The sequence below is a fragment of the Trachypithecus francoisi genome, unplaced genomic scaffold, assembly GCF_009764315.1.
Source record: "Trachypithecus francoisi isolate TF-2019V2 unplaced genomic scaffold, Tfra_2.0 Lachesis_group11, whole genome shotgun sequence".
Lineage (NCBI taxonomy): Eukaryota > Metazoa > Chordata > Mammalia > Primates > Cercopithecidae > Trachypithecus > Trachypithecus francoisi.
Window position 1 is genome coordinate 64529658 of NW_022681456.1, and position 17961 is coordinate 64547618.

Genomic DNA, 17961 nt, shown 5'->3' on the forward strand with positions numbered 1-17961 from the left:
AGCCCGAGAATGCTGGATTTTCCCTAACGTGAAGGAGGGGAAAGTGACAACCCACAAATCAAATAAGTGAGTGTGGAGTGTGAACGCCTCTAGTTCTTTAGTATACCCACACGTAACTAGCCAACCACAGGAAGCTCTCTCTGTGGAGCTCTGAATAAGACAGGAATGGCATTAACAAACTAAAACAAGAAAGGCCGAAAAGGGTACATAGTCATGTTTGCTCTGAAGGATGGTCCAATAAGAGTGAAGAGGTGGGACAAGTAGAGAGAGTGATAAGTTGTGGTCAATATAACAAGCACAGAGGGTGACAGTTTGGAGAATATAAAATTCCAGTGGTGCTGAGGTCCCAGGTATGGCCATGCAAGTGTGTAACTGAAGTAGAAACTAGTCAGCCAAGTTCCTGAACATGGATTTGGTAGGCAACGTCTCAGAGAGCCCCTAGTGACCCCTACCTCCTGTTAGTCCCACCCTTGTATAATCACGTACCCTACTGAGTGTAGGTCTAGTGACACTTTTTTTTTTTTTTTTGAGATGGAGTCTCACACTGTCGCCCAGGCTTGAGTGCAGTGGCGTGATCTCAGCTCACTGCAACCTCTGCCTTCTGAGTTCAGATGATTCTCCTGTCTCAGCCTCCTGAGTAGCTGGGATTACAGGCGCCCACCACCAGGCCTGGTTAATTTTCTGTATTTTTAGTTGAGATGGGGTTTCACCATGTTGCCTAGGCTGGTCTTGAACTCCTGACCTCGTGATTTGCCTGCCTCGACCTCCCAAAGTGCTGGGATTACAGGGGTGAGCCACCTGGCCCAGCCAGCTCACTTCTAACAAATAAAATGTGGCAAAAATGGTGGGCTCTCGCTTCTGAGATTAGGTTACAAAAATACTCTGGCTTTTACCTTGTTTGCTTTCTTTTGCTTTTGCTTTTGTTTGCTTGAATGACGCCAGCTGCCATGTCGTGAGCTGCCCAGTGGAGAGGCCAATCAGGAAAGGAACTGAGGGAGGCCTCTGGCCAACATCCAGGGTGGAACTGAGCCCTCAGTCCAACAACCCATGAGGACCCGAGCCTGCCAACAGCCACATGAGTGAGCTTGGAAGCAGATCCTCCCCAGCAAAGCCTTAGATGACGGCTACCTCAGTCAACACTCAACTGCAGTATTGTGAGAGACCCTGAGCCAGAGGATCCAGATAAGTGTTGCCCAGATTCCTGACTCACAGAAACTGTGAGATAATATATGTTTGTTGTTTTAAGCTGCTAAGGTGGAGCGACTTGCTATGTAGTCATAGATAACTAATACAATGGAAGTTGACGTCTTGAGAACAACAGGAGACAAGGTTGAGAAGAAAATCACGAACCAGGAACAGTGGTCATCATTAAAGATAAAGCAGAGCTTCTTCCACTTTACTGTGCAGACTGAACACTTAGGGTTCTTGTGAGAATGCAGATTCTGACTCAGTAGTTTTGGGACCTACCCTTAGTTCGTTGTACATGTCTTTTTCCTTTCTTTCTTTTCTTTTTATTTTTTTGAGATGGACTCTCGCTCTGTTGCCCAGGCTGGAGTGCAGTGATGTGATCTCGGCTCACCACAACCTCCACCTCCCAGGTTCAAGTAATTCTCCTGCCTCAGCCTCCCAAGTAGCTGGGACTACAGGTATGTGCTAACACTCCTGGCTAATTTTTTTTTTTGTATTGTTAGTAGAGATGAGGTTTCACTATGTCGGCCAGGTTGGTCTTGAACTCTTGACTTCAAGTGATCCACCCACCTCGGCCTCCCAAAGTGCTGCAATTACAGGCGTGAGCCACCATGCTCGACCTTTTCAATTATTTATTTATTGAAGACAGAGTCTCGCTCTGTCACTCAGGCTGGAGTGCAGTGGTCATCTCAACTTACTGCAAACTCTGCCTCCCGGATTCAAGCAATTCTCCTGCCTCAGTCCCCGAGTATCTGGGACTATGGGCACATGCCACCACACTCGACTAATTTTTGTATTTTTTTAGTAGAGACGGGGTTTCACCATGTTGGCCAGGCTGGTCTCATACTCCTGACCTCAAGTGATCCACTGCCTTGGCCTCCCAAAGTGCTGGGATTACAGGCGTGAGCCACCGCACCTGGCCAGTTGTACATTTCTAAAAAGTTCAGAGAGGAGGCTCATGCTGTTGGTCCTTTACAAACTAGGGCTCTAAAGCACCCTGAGGATTAGCAGAAGACAGTGGAGAGGATGGGGAAAAGGTGAGTTAGAAGAACCCAAATCAATATGCTTGAAGAGGAGATCAAATTGTTCACTAAAATAAGGAGGCAGTTCAAGGCATATGTAATTCAGGGCCTAAGATAAGGCTAGGGAATAATAGAGATGAAGCAGACAGGCAGATAATTCTGGGTGAAAACGTGAAGCATTGGGCGTTACCTACAACTGGCTTTCATGGGTTCCCCATAGTATAATGTTAAGGCAGGTCTGTCACGGTTAGGGGACAGGATTCTCTTTCTCTCTTTCCCTCCTGCCCCCTCCCACCCCCTACCAATTACTCTTAATACCTATCTACATCCATTTAATAAAACCTGATTTATAAAAGGCCTTTAGGGGCCAGGCACGGTGGCTCATGCCTGTAATCCCAGCACTTTGGGAGGCCGAGGTGCATGGATCACTTGAGCCCACGAGTTCGAGAACAGCCTGGGCAACAAGGCAAACCCATGTCTCTACTAAAAATACAAAAATTAGCCGGGCATGGTGTCACGTGCCTGTAGTTTCAGCTACTCAGGAGGCTGAGATGGGAGGGTCACCTGAGACTTGGGAGGTTGAGGCTGCAGTGAGCTGTGTTTGTGCCACTGCATTCCAGCCTGAGTGATGGGAATGAGACCTTGTCTAAAAAAAAAAAAAAAAGAAAAGAAAGAAAGAAAAGGAGAAAAAAGGCCTTTAGGGTAGATGGAGATATAATTTCATTCATTCATTTATTCATTCAGTCATTCAGTCATTCATTTAGCAACTCTGTCCCAAGCACTTATTATGTACTAGATATTAGAGAAACAAAAGTGGATGACAGTCTCTGCCCTAATTACTGATATAGGAGGGGAGACAGGTGACAGGTACATCAATAACTACTGGAACACAATGTGATAGGTGCTATAATAGAGGTACAAAAGTTATGGCAGCCTGGCAGGATTAATGATTATTTTTTCCCAAGAGCTCAGGGGTAAGAGAAGTTTTGCAGATAGGTGGCTGGGAGCCGGGACTTTAGAGGAGTAGACATTGAAAGAGAATCAGAGAATTTTAGGCAGATCGATTTGTAAATAAATATCTCTTAGACCCCTTCCTCATACGAATAACATAAGCTCACACAGCAACAACCTTCTCATCTTTGGGCTTTCTTCATGGGAAGGGAACTCACAAACTGGCCAACATAAATATCTTGGCTCTTAGCTGCTACATTCTCACAATAAATGATTAAACTGATTTTCTCATACAGATCAGGCTCATATGAGTTTGGGATACATGGGCCAGGTTTTTTTTTTTTTTTTTTTTTAAATCAAGCCAGCATAAGCCAAGTTGAGATTCCAGATTACAAAGGCAGAAAACCCACAGAATCTAGAAGGGCAACATCTTTCCTAACCGTTCAACTTATTCCTCCACTGCACGCAGTGAAACAGTAAACCTAAAGAGGGCTGGATTCATGATAACATTGTTCACAGAAAGGGACAAGAGGCTAATACTCTTAGATTTAGGTGTATGTGGCGGGGGAAAAAGTCTACAAAGGGAACTGGAAGAGACCTAATAAACACACTTGAATAGATACTGCATGCAGTCAGGTACTTCAGTCATTTGTGTGCATTAATAGTGAGCCTTCAGCACCATGCTTTAATGACTTGAACCACAAAAAACACCAACAAAGAGAGAACAGGGTGAACTGTTCCTGGAGCCTCTTTGAAACCATACATAAGGTCAGCTTGACATCACCACTCATGTTCTGCTTGATCAAGTCTGACCAGTTTTTCTCTTGCAGTTCATAGGGCAGTTCTTTTCCTGCTCTGTGACTTCTTACTAGCCTTGAACTGCTGTGGTAGTAGTAGCTGAGGTACCTGCGGGCCAAGCGTGCATGTGAGCAATGGGTCCACGAAGTCAGCTGCAGTCTGCCCGCCATGCCCCCATTCGGACTTGACCTGAACACTGACATCTCCACATAAAACTGCCATCATGTCCGCAGCCCAATCTTATTGTACCAAGGTCTTACGGTTTTAATCTCAGTATAAAATCCTATGTGAGTGCCCCCAGAAGAAAATTCCAAAGGCATTATCTTCTCCGTTTAAATCTTTTGTCACACTTAGAAGATCTGATTCACATACAATATCAAATACTTTGCCCCCTGTTGGTAACATCTAGTCTTTGTCAGCATGTCCATTTTGACAGAGTTGAAATCAGGTTGTTCATTAGCCAGTTGGTTAGGTTGATTTCACAATTAAACCACCATTAGACATACATTTAGACACACACTCATGCCACAATGTAGACCAGATTCTTATTATTTAAAGTAGGTTCAGAGTATTCCAGTGTATTCATAGAGCAGGATTTGCTTAGTCCTGCCCTCTATTACCGGGTTTTGGGTTGTTTCCAATTTTTAAAAAATTTATTTTATTGAGACAGAGTCTCACTCTGTCGCCCAGGCTGGAGTGCAGTGGTGTGATCTCGGCTCACTGCAACCTCTGCCTCCTGGATTCAAGCAATTCTCCTGCTTCAGCCTCCCATGTAGCTGGGACTACAGGCATGTGTCACCACACCCGGTTAATTTTTGTATTTTTAGTAGAGATGGGGTTTCACCATGTTGGCCAGGCCGATCTCGAACTCCTGACTTCAAGTGATCCACCTGCCTCAGCCTCCCAAACTGCTGGGATTACAGGCATGAGCCACTGTGCCCGGCCCCAAATTTATAATACTGTGAATAAAGGTACTATGTACATCTTTGTACACATTGCCTTTTTTTCATTTTTAGTTTGTTAACTTGGAACATATTTCCCAAGCCAATGGATAAACAGTAAGGAATCACTGAATGACTGTAAGCTGGGAAAGGGCATGATCAGATTTTCACCTTTAAAATATCCGCCCATTGAGGGTAATACCTATTACAGGGTTACTGTGCACACTAAATGTGGTGAGAAAGGTGACAGCAAATCAAAGAACGGCACAGATACAGATGCTTATACTAAGAATGTTGTCAGGAAGTCTATGGAAGAATCATATTTAATTGAAGATCATCATGCAAAGTGTTTCGCTTGGTTTCTTATTTTATCTTTGCATGCCAAAAATGTTTTCTTGAGATTCGTATTTAATCTTGGCATGCTAAGGATAGTGCAGTACCCTGAGAAGCAGTTAAACCCAACAAATAACCAGCTTCTTTGTGAGCAAGTACTTCCTTCGGGAACTTGGGCTTGCCTCATAAGCATGGAAGTGGTCCACCCTTGAAGCATGGCAATGTCTGTGACCTGATAAGGAGAACAGAGACATTATCTGGTCTAGACACTGGCTTAAGAGATAGCTTTTCACATATCTCTTCTCTCTTTTCATTTGATCCATTGTAATCTTCTTGTTATATTTAAATCCTGTTTTTCTCCTCTGCTCTTCAGCGTTCACAACGCCCTGGCTTCACCATCTCTGGACTCTGTTTTCTCATCTGGAAAGTGAGGAGGTGACCTTGACAGTCACTGCGGGCCCTTGCAGCTCTGACTTTATGGGTTCTATGGTTCTGTCCCTTCTGTCTGGATGGCAAGGCCCAGTCTTGCCTTAACCCGAGTCTTATTGCTTCAATTTCCCCACACCGTGAACCACTGGCTCCCTAGAGAAATCTTTGTCAAAGTGTGACACCCGAATCACCTGAAAGCGTGCTAAAATGCAGGTTCCTGGGCCCCAGGGCTGCAGAATCAGAATCTCAGGGGTGAAGCCTAGGGAAGCTGTTTTTATGTTATAAAAGACAAACATGAATTCAATGCATGTGATTATGGGCCAAACAAGGTGAAAGGCTTCCTGAGAGGAACACTTTGCCCTGCAAATCTCTTTAGTCTTCGCCTTTCCTGTCTTCACTCCTATTCTTCAAGTTCTGCTTTCTTTTTGGAAATGTATTTATTATTTGTTTAAAAAATTTTTTTAGAGACAAGGGCTTGCTGTGTTGCCCAGGCTGGCCTTGAACCCTGAGTTTAAACAATCCTCCTGCTGCAGCCTCCTGTACCTGTGTGTTACAGGGTCTATAGGCACATGCAACTGCACCTGGCTTTCAAGATTCTTTAAACAGATCAAAAGAGTCACATCAGACTTACATCAAAGAAAACACGTTCAAATGATAGGACTGCCAAGCAGAGTGATGCATAAGAAAGACCTTTTCAATCCCATTGATCCTCAAATTCTACCTGGTCTGCAGTTGCCTAATCTACTGTCATTAAGCCTGACACTAAATGTGGCATTAGGAGACTTTTGTGGGTTGAATTGTGTCCTCCCCTACCCCACCCCAATTAACATGTTGAAGTCTTAACTCCCAGTCCCTCAGAGTGTGACTGTATTTGGAAATAGATGTGATGAGTTTGCAGATGTGATTGGTTAAGATGAGCTCATACTAGAATAGGACGGGCCCTTATTTCAATAAGGCAAGTGTCTTTATAAAGAGGGGAAATTTGGACACAAACAGACCTGGGCACAGGGAGAACACCACGTGAATATGAAAAGAGAGATCGGAGCGATGCACCTACAAAGCAAGGAGCACCGAATATTGCCAGCAAACCAGCAGATATCAGGAGAGAAGCACAGAAGAGATTCTCCCTCACAGCCCTCAGAAAGCACCAATTCTGCCAGCACCTTGATCTCAAGACTCCACCTTTCAGAACTATAAGACAACACATTTCTGTTGTTTACGCCACTTTATTATGTCAGTCCTGGCAAACCAATACAGAGACCTTGGTCACAGCCCTGGATTGGTTACAGAGACTGTAGACTATCACTTTACGTACTCTGAGCTGCTCTGCGCCATCTCACTAAAGAGACAGAAAATGTGTTGCATTCATTAGAAGACAAGTATTGAGTGAGATCTCTGTGAACGCACCTGTAAAGTGTTCACTAGTAGTGAAATTATTATTCATGAAGTGGCAAATAGGGAAATGCTTTGGGAAGATCATAAAGGGGTTACTTGGTAACCCAGAATTATTTTTTACAAGGCATAAAGGTAGGCACCAGATTGCAGGTGCCTTCATTTAACCAAAATGTGCTGGTAGCATAGATGAACTTCCTGCACTCCTGTCCAAAGTCAGTCCCTCCCACTGTGCACCAGAATGCATCCCCTCTCACCTGCTCAAGGACATCACTCCAGCACTCTCCCCTTCCTTTTCTAAACCTTCAATTTCCTCCTCCCATCGACATATAAACATGCTATTATTTTTCCCAGCTTAAAAAAACCTTTTGACCGGGCGTGGTGGCTCACACCTGTAATCCTAGCACTTCGGGAGGCTGAGGCGGGAGGATCATGAGGTCAGGAGACTGAGACCCTCCTGGCTAACACGGTGAAAACCCGTCTCTACTAAAAATACAAAAAATTACCCGGGGATTGTGGCGGGCGCCTGTAGTCCCAGCTATTCAGGAGGCTGAGGCAGGAGAATGGCGTGAACCCGGGAGGCGGAGCTTACAGTGAACCGAGATCGCGCCACTGCACTCCAGCCTGGGCGACAGAGCGAGACTCCACCTCAAAAAAGAAAAAGAAAAAAACCTTTTATAGCTTTAAAAAAACGCTGCCTCCCCTGTGAACTACTCTTCATTTTTTCCTCCGCTTTACAGCAAAACTTCATGAAAGAATTGCTATAACCCAGTTCTTCTCTTACTATTTTTAATTTTTAGTAAACTTTATTTTAGACATGTGCACATAATCCTAAGCACTCAGTTAATCTTCACAAACTGAACACTCCTGGCAACCAGCACCCATATCAAGAAATAGAATCTTATCAGCACCCCAGAAGCTCACCTCCTAACCCCTCCCAGTCACTCATCCCAAAGTAACCACTATTTTAACTTCTAGCACCTAGAATGCTAGAATACTTTTCCTGTTATAGTTGAGTTTTCCTGTTTTTGAACTTCATACGCATAAAATCATACAGGGTGTACTCTTGTATCTTGCTTTGTCCCCTCAACATTATATTTGGGAAATTAATCCATGTTGCTATAAATAGCAATGGTTCACTCATTCTGATTGCTCTGGACCAGGATTGGCAAACTTTTTCTGTAAAGATCAGAATATAAATACTTTAGGCTTTGTAGGCAATAAAGTCTATCACAATTACTTAATTCTGCTGCTGTAGCCCATGAAAGCCCCCAAAGACAATACTTCAACAAATGGTCATGGCTGAGTGCCAGTAAAGCTTTATGAAAACAGTTCCAGTGTTGGATTGGACTTTCAGGCTCTAGTTTGCTGACTCCTGCTTAGTCTGTAATATTCCATGGAATGAATATGCCATGACTTCTGAAGTCCATTCCAATGCTGATGGACATTTGTGTTATTTCCAGGTTTGGGTTATCCTATGTCAACCCTCCCATCTTTTTGTGTTTTTAAATCAACTTAGTTGAGGTATGATATATATATAATAAAATGCACCCATTCACTTGTAAATCTATTTCAATCTGGATTTTCCCCCACCACTCCAACAAAGCTTTTGTTGGCAAAATCACCAATGATCTCCATGTTGCTAAATCCAATGGTCAATCCTCAGTCCTCAACTTTTTTTTACTTCTCAGCAGCATTTGACACTATCGATTTCTACCTCCTCCGTGGCATACTTTCTTCACTTGGTTTCCAGAATTTAGCATTTAAGTTTTCTTCCTACCTCACTGACCACTCCATCTTAGTCTCCTCTGCTGATTCCTCTTTTCCCAACCCCTTAATGTTGGAAAACTCAGAGGCTCAGTCCTTGGTCTGAGTCCTTCTCTATCCACACTCACTTTCCTGGCAATCTCATCCAGCCTTTAGCTTTAAATACCATCTGTATACCAACAACTCTCACATTTATATTTCCATCCAGACTTTCTCCCTGATTTCCAGACTTGTAGATCCAACAACCTGCCTCACCTGTAGCCTTCTCCATCGTGGTATACATAGTTATCTGAATCATCTTTTAAAATTGTTTTTCTCACACACTGCATCCAATCCATAGCAACTCCACCTACTTCTACTCTCAAAATCTAACTACTTCTCACCACTTCTGCTATTTGTAACCTGGTCCAAGCCAGCATCATCTCTCATCTTGATCACTGCAATTGCATCCTATCTGGTTTTCCTATTTCCACTCTTGTGTTAGCAAGAGTAAACTCAACTCACAATACAGGAGTCATAGCAATCTGCTTGTAACATAAGACAAAACATGTCACTCCTCTGCTCAAAATTCATTAATACAGTCCCATCTCATTAAGAGTAAAGGTCCTGCAATGTAAAAAGTAGAAGTCCCTACAATGGCCTGCAAGCCCACGAAGGATCAGGTCCTTCTTATTTCTTCCATCTTCCTGGTCTCCCCTACCTCCCTCTGCTCTAGCCACCTTAGTAGCCTTAACATACAAGGCATAGTCCTGTCTTGCTGTTTCTTTTGTCTGGTATACTCTTTCCCCATATGAACACTCGGGTAATCCTCTCAACACCTTCGAGGCTTTGCTCAAAAATCATCTTCTCAATAAGTCGTACTCCGATAATTCTGCAATGAGTTCCTCATGCTTTCAATTCCCCTTATTCTGCTCTACTTTTTTCTTTTTCCATAACACTTTATAGCCTCCTAGCATATACATTATTTACCTAGTTAGTAGGTCTATCGTTAATCACCTATCTCCTTACACTAGAGTATAAGGTCGATGAAGGTATATATCTTTCTTTTGCTCATTGATATATTGCAATCTCCAGAAACAGTGTCTGTTACATAGTAGGCACTCAATAAATATTTGTCGAATATCTGAAAGATTAAGAAAATGGGAATTTCTATTTCTCTGTAAAAAGCATTAGTCTCCTTTTTCGGTACAAAGTCTCACCCTGGTTTGAAAGCTAAAGGACTCATCTGTCAAGTTCCCAGTGAGTGGTTTGGCAATTATATCAACTACTAGCAGGTCCCCTTAGGTCGATGGACACCTGAGGCTATTTATTTTACTGGTGAAAGGTTGGTGTGAGAGCATTTTGGTCCAGTTCACGAAAACAGCAGTGTTCTAACCAGCAGCTCCAATAAATCTTACACATTCTTAAGCCCATAAGTCCTGGCCTCTTGCCTCTCTACACATCCATTCATCCAACTAAGAAGAACCTCTTGTTGGAGCACACAGGGCCACTTGATTAGCAAGAGCAATGGGAAGAAACACAATCCTCTTCCCTTTCTGCCCTGGGGACACAACTTCAGAGCAACAAGCTCTTTGCCCAGGACAGGCGGAATGTGACAAGTAAGACTTTGCATATCTTTCCACATACACCAAATAGCTTGCCCACTGTCCCGAGTCAGTTAAAGTTAACACATGGTGCCATGAATTTATATTGATTTATTCCAAGGTAATTTATGTTTGCTTCTGGGACTGGCAGTTACTCTATGACCATCAAAGTCTATAGAGACTAATGGGCTAAGAAATGGTTCATGCAAAAGGATGTCTTTCTCATGGTAATTTTCTGATTCCATATCTTTTTGACACATTCTCTATTATAGAACTTTTTACATTTTGCACTGTAGTTATTTACATTTTGATCTTCCCATCTATATACCCCTTACTCGTCCTTTGCCCCAACCACTACACTAGCAGTTTCTCATAGCTGGGACTAATGGTTTATTAACTTAGCAATACAGAGTAGTAAGTAAAGGCACAGACTCAGAAGCTATATTGTGTCAATTCCTAGCATTAGTACTGTGTGATCTTGGACAAATTACTTAACTTCACTGTCTGTGCCTCAATTGTCTGGCTGTTAAAGGAGAATAACACTACTGCCTCATGAGGCTGTTGTAAGGATAAAGTGAATTTATATATATATACATATATATATACAAATTTATGTGTATTGTAAAAATAAAAATCACTTAGCACAACACCTGGCATATAAGAAGTATGAACACGAACACACACACACACACACACACGTCCTTGTTTACATAATTAGAAGCACTTTGTGTCTTTGTGAGGTAACAAAAATTATCTGAGATTGTCTTTCAGTGTGACTCTTGCTTTAGAATTATGAATGAGCCAGGTGTTTGGTGAAAATATTCTAACAAGATGTTAAAGGAAAAAAATTAATTTGACCCTGTGCACATACACCCGGAATACATTTTGCCTTCTTCAGGGCTGGGCCAATCCCATGAAACAAGCTCCCCGGCAAACATTCTCAGAGGACTTGGGGTTTCCTCTGATACCACCAGGGTGTAGAGGGGGAGGAAGCAGGAGCAAAGTTTAGGGAACGTTTTCTGGGCTTCCTCCCCACTCCTCAAAAACACATATTAAGCCTGTGTGGCAGTTATACACACACACAAGTACCTTTGGCCTAGCCTACGTTAGTTAGATCCTTTACGAGTTGCTATAAACGGAATTGTACCCCCCACCCCAGATTCATATGTTGAAGTCCTAACCCCCAATATAATTGTATTTGGAGATAAGGCTTTTGGGAGGTAAATAAGGTTAAACAGAGTCATAAGGGTAAGATCCTAATCTAAGAAAATTGGCGACCTTATAAGAAGGGGAAGAGAGCAATTTCTCGCTCTCTCGCCCCGTGCTGAGGAAAGGCCCTGTGAGGACACAATGAGAAGGTGGCCCTCTGCAAGCTGGGAAGAGACTGCTCAACAGGAATTGACTGGCACCTGATCTTGGACTTCCCAGTCCCCAGAAATGTGAGACATTTCTGTTGTTTAAGCCACCCAGTCTATGGTATTTTGTTATGGTAGCCCATGTTGACTAAAGCAGGTTGAAACAGGAAGCACACCCAGATAATCCCAGTAATGGGTGTTTATTGCCAGGGTTCATGGGGCAGCATGGGATGTCCTTTGCCTCCTTAGCTGGGCAGCCATTCTTGGTCTCCGAGCTTCCCAGGGATGTGTACGGGCTCATGGAGAAAAGGAATAAAGGCTCAGCATGGATTGGGACAACTACACTTTGTTTATCTAGTATTTCTATTTCCTGGTTGAGTGTCCCTATTGGGCAGTTTGACACCCGAAGTCCTTTCTGGCCTCCTTCGGACTAGCTCAGTCCCAGGGGACTTTGGCTCCAAACAAATGTGGCTAAGGTAGTAGGGTTGATTTTATATGGCAAGAAATATGACAGCAGAGAATAAGACACTAGCAGCCTATTTCTAAGAAGCAGGCTGTGGGCCTAGCAGGCACCTAAGAACAGCAAAGCGTTTTCCTCACTGTAAGTCTAGCTTGAAAAGAGCAGTTTTGAGGTCAACCCTCCTATTCTAGTGCTTCTATTATTACTTCCCTAGGGCTGCCGTAACTAAGGACCACAAACTGGGTGGCTTAAAATAACAGAAATGTATTCTCTCACAGTTCTGGAGGCTGGAGGTCTACAGTTATCAGCAGGCTGTGCTCCCTCTGAAATCTGTAGGGGAGAATCCTTCTCTGCTTCTTCAAACTTCTGGTGGCCCCAGGCATTCTCTGGCCTGTGGCAGCAGAAAGCCAGTTTCTGCATCCTGTGTCTTCATATGGGCTGCTTCTGTGTGTATTTCTGTCTTCTTTTTTTCTTATAAGGACACCAGTCATTGGATTCAAGCCCACTCTAATCCAGTCTTACCTCATTTTAACGTAACTAATTATATCTGCAGACTCTATTTCCAAATAAAGTCACACTCTGAGGTTCTGGGAGACATGAGTCTGGAGGGGCGCTATTCAACCCACTACACTGCCTTAGTTGAAATCTTCTGTGAAAATTACAGAAAAATATGTGAGCCAGATTATTAAAATAAGATATTTTATTCATAGGACACAGGAGTGGTTTGCAGACTCTCAGGTCAGTAAAGCTATCAGGCCTCAGGAGGAAGACCCGGGAAGTGCACGTCCGTCAGATGGCTCTGTTCCCTCTCTTCCTCTTATCAGAGCCTCCCTGTGCCTGTCGGCTTCATTCTTTCTGCAGCTGGCTTTCTCTGTGGCTCCATGCCCTTGGCCAGCAGCAGATGACCAACTCATTGCTCCAAAGTTTACATTTCTGTTCAAGCAATCAGTCCAAATTGAATAGTCTTGGCCTCAATTCTAAGTTCTCAGGAGGGAGAATCTGATGGACTCATCTAGGATCAGATGTTTAATCCTGGTCTAGTTAATTGTGGGTAGGGGGATGGAGTGATAGAGTAAATCCTCTATCTAGAGGCAGAGGCGTCCCAGTGGCTGGAAAGCCAACACTCAGAGAAAGAAGAGTCACTGCAAGCTGGATAGATAGCCCAAAAAGGTCTAGACATATCTTGTTTTATAGCATTTAGCAGCATGCAAAGTGTTTTCATTTATACTCTCATTTGATTTGTGCAAATTCATATGGAGTAGGCATAACTAGCATTTTGCCCATTTTGCACATGTAGATACAAACTCAGAGAGACTGAATGATTAGCCCATAAAGATGGGCAGGGTCAGAAGTCACACACAACATTAGGTCGTCTGGGTCCTGACCCGATTCACCTTACTATACAATACAGAAATGTAACTGACTTTGTCATTTTTATTACAACCAATTGTCAGTTATACACAGATTTATTATCCAAGTTCACAAACATAATTTTATAAAAATAAAATTTTAGTAGTCTGAAGATTACAGTCATTCTATTCTTGTCTGATGGATCCAACGTTTTTCCCACTTATTTTCCTTCTTTCCTAGGCCACTGTTTCTTCACAATTCTCCTCCTTCAGCATTATTATTCCTCCAGAAAGTTCACTAGGATTTACCACACAAAAATAAAAAGGACAATGGTTTTCTTTTTAACATTTAAACTCGGCCGGGCGCGGTGGCTCAAGCCTGTAATCCCAGCACTTTGGGAGGCCGAGACGGGTGGATCACGAGGTCAGGAGATCGAGACCATCCTGGCTATCATGGTGAAACCCCGTCTCTACTAAAATATACAAAAAACTAGCCGGGCGAGGTGGCGGGCGCCTGTAGTCCCAGCTACTCAGGAGGCTGAGGCAGGAGAATGGCGTGAACCCGGGAGGCGGAGCTGGCAGTGAGCTGAGATCCGGCCACTGCACTCCAGCCTGGGCAACAGAGCGAGACTCTGTCTCAAAAAACAAACAAACAAACAAACAAACAAAAACATTTAAACTCAAATCACTCTTCCTTTGCATTTAACGATTTCCTTCTATTAATTCTGGCATCTAATTAATTGACAGTGTTGGGAAAATGGTGTTATACCTTTGCAATCCTTTTATTCATCTCTTTTTATATTTTCATTTTCATTTTTGAGACAGTCTTTCTCTGCCCCCAGGCTGAAGGGCAGTGGCACGATCACAGCATACTGCAGCCTCAACCTCCCAGGGTCAAATGATCCTCCCACCTCAGTAGTTGGGACTACAGGCATGCGCCACCATGCCCAGCTAATTTTTATTTTTAGTAGAGATGGGGGTCTCACTATGTTGCCCAGGCTGGTCTTGAATTCCAGGGCTCAAGCGATCGGCCTACCTTGGCCTCCTAAAGTGCTGGGATTTCATTATTCATCTCTTACATTTTCTCTGAGGCTTGTTTCCCACAGTCTCTGGTTCAGGCTCTCTCTTCTCATTTTTTTTTTTTTTTCACACATTGCTCTTCCCAATCCTGTCACCTCTTAGTGAAGGATTTTGCTTCCTGTTTACTGAAACTCCCTTAGTTACCCTGGCCTTGTTTAATTCCCTTGAACTTTCTGTCTCTATTTTATGTTTACCTCTTTCAATTATCTCAGGATAAAATCATTCCTCTTCTCTTTAGAGATAAGTTTTCTCTCCTAAAGCTTCCTAGAACCATTAACCTCACACAATTTCCTCTAACAATTAAAGCTTTCTGTCTCAACTTCCTCTTCTTTTGCTTTTCTTGTTTGCTTCTCTTTTTCTTCTAAGAAAACCAACCAACAGCAGCCTAACCTTTGCCTTGCTACCCCTTTCTGTCTTTCCAGCTATACTTCTTGAATAAATGGTCTTTGTTCTCTACCTTAATTTTGGCTTCTTCACTCCTTTCTTTTTTCAGTATGGTGTCATTCTGAAACCTCTCTCTCTCTCTCTTTTTTTAATGTCGTCAATTTCTTTCCTCACTTTGTTCATGTTTTCATTTAAATAGTTAAAAATAGTTACAATAGGTGTTTTAACATTCTTCTCCAATTATTCTATCTCTGTCATTTCTGTGTCTGTTTCCTTTGAGTGATTATTTTTCTGGTTATGGGTCACATATTTCTGCTTCTTGACTTGTTCAGTCATTTTTTACTGGATGCTGAACATTGTCAGTTTTATATTATTGAGTATCTAGATCTTATATCTTCAAAGAGTATCTAGATCTTACATCTTCAAAGACCGTTGTGTTTTGTAGTGGCAGGCAGAAAGGTACTTTTGGTTTAGTTTGGCCCTTTTGGGGTTTGTTTTCAAGCTTTATTAGGGCAGACCTAAAGTAGCTTTTATCCTAGAAACAGTTTAGTAACATTTCCAAGGCATGGCCCTTCTAGTGCTTTCACTGAATGCTCCTAGTGATCAGTGAGGATACTTCCCTCTGGTTGGTCAGCACTTGAGCAATTCCCAGCCCTTTTTAAGCTCAGGAACTGCTGTTCAGTTAGCAATCTCTCTTTGCTCAATGGAGTTTCACCATATTCAGCAAAGGTGCAAAATAACACCATGCAGATTTCTGGAACTCTCTTTCTGAGAGAGAAACTCTGCAACTCTGCCCTATAATTTCCAGCTACTTCAACCCTCCTGAATTCTGATCTTGGTCTCCTCACTCAATAAGACCATTGTGTCTTACATGCGTGCCCTTCCCCACTCCATCACCATGTGTCTTCAGGCAGAAAGCCGGGGGATCTTAAGGCCACCTTATTCTCAGGGATCACAGTCCCATATTACCTATTGTCTAAAGTCTGGAAACAGCTGTTTCACATATTTTGTCTGTTTTTCTAGTTATTCAAGGGGAATTCCAGTTCCAGCTACTTCATTATGGCCAGAAGTGGGAGTGTCTGAAACTACCCTTTTGAAGAACATCATTGACTGTTTCTAAGTAACCAAAGGATTTCTTTATTCCTCTTGTTTTAGAACAACACTTGGGTCACTGGCCATTGTCTTCTTGAAATTCTGCTCCCTGAACCATCCTACCCCCTTATCATTCCCTCCCTACTTATTATCTTTCCTTTTTCAGAAGGCCCGGTGAGTAGGCAAGCTCAATCATAAAGCAGGTTGTAAATGGCGTTGGCAATTTCCAGTTTGATCAGGGAGCATAGCTGGAGAAACCCAGGCAGTGTTTTGTTGTTTTTTTTTTTTTTGGCACAAATCTTCTTTTTAATCCTCATAGTTAGCATTTAACAAATTTGCTGTTGATTTTGGGCCCCCTATACTCTAATTTCTTATTTATTTATTTATTTATTTTTGTTTTAGACATAGGTCTCACTCTGTTGCCCAGGTCAGAATGCAGTCGCATAATAACAGCTCACTGCAGCCTCAAACTCCTGGGCTCAAGTGATCCTCCCACCTCAGCCTCCCAAGTAGCTAGGACTACAGGCTCGTGCCACCAGACCCAGCTAATGTTTTAGTTTTTGTGTAGAGATGGGGTCTCGCTATGCTGCCTAGGCTGGTCTCGAACTCCTGGCTTCAAACGATCCTCCTGCTCTGACCTCCCAAAGTGCTGGGATTACAGGTGTGAGGCGCCTTGTCCGGCCCCACTGTACTCTCATCAATTAGTGGGATGGTTGAGAGCGGTCTGCATTTAATATGTACATATTTCAGAATGAATGCTATTATTTCCCAATCTCATATGGATATTTCTCAGAAAAGTATGATCAAATCATTTGAGATTCAAATTATCAAGACTGTCATCTTTGCCAGGTTTGTTGTACTCCATTTTTATCTTGGTAGGTTTTCAACTTGTACAATTCCCCTGTGGGTCCTTTCCAGACCCAATTTCCCCTTTTATCTTTTTCAGTTTGTATATGTGTTTCTGTTCTGGGTGGTTTAGCAATACACAACATTTTTTTTTTTTAACTTTGTTTCTTATGTCAGATAAGATTAGGTAGGTTAATATCTCTATGGTCATTTATGCTTTTCATTTATTTGGGTTAATGATTCCAGACCCCTACAGGCAGAAGCATCCATACATCTAAGCTGATTATGCTGCCACTGAGATTCAAACCTCATTTTTCCCCCTAAGGATATTTCTATTAATTATATTTAACTCCCACATGTATTTAATATAAAACAAATTTAACTGCATCAAAAGATATCTGTGACAAACATAATAATAATGCTTAAAAGTAATATAGTGTTTCACATCTGTCAAAAGAAAATAACTCAGATACTCTTATCATTTGCTGTAACTTTTATTTATATTAGATGGCATTAAGATAGCCAGACATCAAGCAAAGAATAATTACGTATCTTTCAATTATTCTTCCAACTCTCTTTCAAGAAACTTGTCAACACAGGCTTGATGTGTTGAGAAATAAAGCCACTTTAAAGGAATCATGATCCAGCTCGAACTGATAATGTTTAAAATCAAGGACAATTAAATGTTTGCTTATCCTAGGAGTTAATTTGCTGCCCTTGAGACCTCACGTCACCTCTTCTAAGATTATTTTTAAAATGAACAGATTGATTTTTTACAAAATGCCCCCATGGATAGTGGTTTCCTTAAACAAACAGAATGTTTAGAAATCCTGTGCTGTTTTGGCATCCCTGGTTACCTATGTTTAAAAGAGAATATAGGTCGGGTGTGGTGGCTCACACCTGTAATCCCAGCACTTTGGAAGGCCAAGGCCGGTGGATCACCTGAGGTCAGGAGTTCGAGATCAGCTTGACTAATACGGTGAAACCCCGT